The sequence below is a fragment of the Sinocyclocheilus rhinocerous genome, unplaced genomic scaffold (genome assembly GCF_001515625.1).
Source record: "Sinocyclocheilus rhinocerous isolate Xijiao unplaced genomic scaffold, SAMN03320098_v1.1 scaffold1, whole genome shotgun sequence".
Lineage (NCBI taxonomy): Eukaryota > Metazoa > Chordata > Actinopteri > Cypriniformes > Cyprinidae > Sinocyclocheilus > Sinocyclocheilus rhinocerous.
In genome coordinates, this window is record NW_015638974.1 from 1,040,824 (window position 1) to 1,042,325 (window position 1,502).

The following is a 1,502-nucleotide window of genomic DNA, read 5'->3' on the forward strand; positions in this document are numbered from 1 at the left end:
GCTTGAATGTTTAAATTGGCAAGACTTAGAAACACGTGCAAATGATCATACGATCCGTTTCACCCCTACAAGTGAGTGAACAGCGCAAATCAAGGAAGGGATTTTATTTCACTATTCAAAATAGCCAGTCTGGCAGGGCGGTGATGCATTTTGGAAGTAAAACACAATAGCCCTGGGACGTCGGGCTAGCGATTTTGCAAGCCCTGCGTTAAGTTTCGTTCAACCCTAAAATACAACACAGTACAATGCGTTATTTAAAATCTGGGGAAAATTCCTGTGAATTCAAAAATTAATACAGAAAATTCCTTCAATTAGCACAGTGGACCCTGTTTTCATGTACTTTTTTTAGAGTCTACATACACAAAATGTTACAGGCAGACGGCCTGAGAAGTGTTCTAATTGGATTAGGAATGTAAAGGCTGGGACAAAGTTATTGCATCACACACTGAGCCGATCACTGAGCCATTTACACACATGTAAACATACAACACTATGGACAGACCAGTACACACACACACTCCACACTTACCTTAGAGTCAGATGATACTGTGTTTCAACATTAAAAAGAAGAACTTTTCTGTGGACTGCATCATCAATTCTTCACTGCATTCATTTGATCATTTGAGTCTACTCATCAATCTAAAGGACTTTCAGATTCCTCACTCTGTTAGTTTAACAGCTAACATTAAATAAACTCCTTTATTTCATTTGCTAGCTCAGAAAAACTATATGCAGTGTGAGGAATTTTGAAGTTTTTGTCCAATCCATTTGCACTGCATCTATGTGGATGTTTTGGACCTGGACTTTTGCAGGTTAATATGAGCAGAGAGAAAGATTCAGAAGTCTTGTTTCACCTATAATGAATTCCAGAATGTGTAGGCGCTTTATTTTCTTCTTGATCCAATGGTCCTCTGCATCAGGACATGCTGCCATGATGGAACTCCAAAGGGTCCTCGGCTCTGTCAAAGTGACACATATAATGTTATCTGATGTTTTTTAAACATTCATTCCTTATCTCGCTATGAGAAGTGAATCTCGCGTGACTGACGATAGAAGTTGAGTCGCAGTAGTACAGCCGTTACATCATTCTCATTGCCTTCTCAACATGAATATAAATTAACAATTTATAGATGAGGTGTCATGGTAACACTGCTACACATAATTTTGTCTGTGCAGTGAGCAGAGTCAATTTTGTGTACAGCGAGGAGTGTTTTTTTCTTCTGTGGTTTGGATTGCTCAAAGCAGGGTTTCTCTCATTGGTGAATGAGTGGGAAAATGAAAACCTGGAGTGGAGCTGGAGCGGAGTGATTACAAAAATGCCTTGAGTTGGGAGGGAAAATTGGTGTTTCTGTGGTGAGTTACACCCAAGCGACAACCTTCCAGTCTGTCTCTTGAAACCAACACGGAAGTGACTTAAACTGCAATTCATCGACTGGCTGCTAGAGACCGACTCCAAAAGGAAGTCATTCCCGTAGACTATAGACCTGCGCGGGACGGATTTT

At 40.4% G+C, this 1,502-nt stretch overlaps 1 protein-coding gene across 2 annotated transcripts in view; it reads right to left on the reverse strand.

Moving 5' to 3' along the window:
- LOC107750435 (FERM and PDZ domain-containing protein 1-like) overlaps window positions 1–1,502 on the reverse strand; it is a 30,422-nt gene that overhangs the window by 22,096 nt on the left and 6,824 nt on the right. Inside the window, exon 2 of one of the 2 annotated variants that reach the window (XM_016565801.1) lies at window positions 855–959. The gene's annotated coding sequence lies outside the window, so the exon portion shown is untranslated. Of the gene's footprint in view, window positions 1–854; window positions 960–1,502 lie in introns of those variants that run through there. The other variant, XM_016565804.1, reaches the window with a different exon arrangement.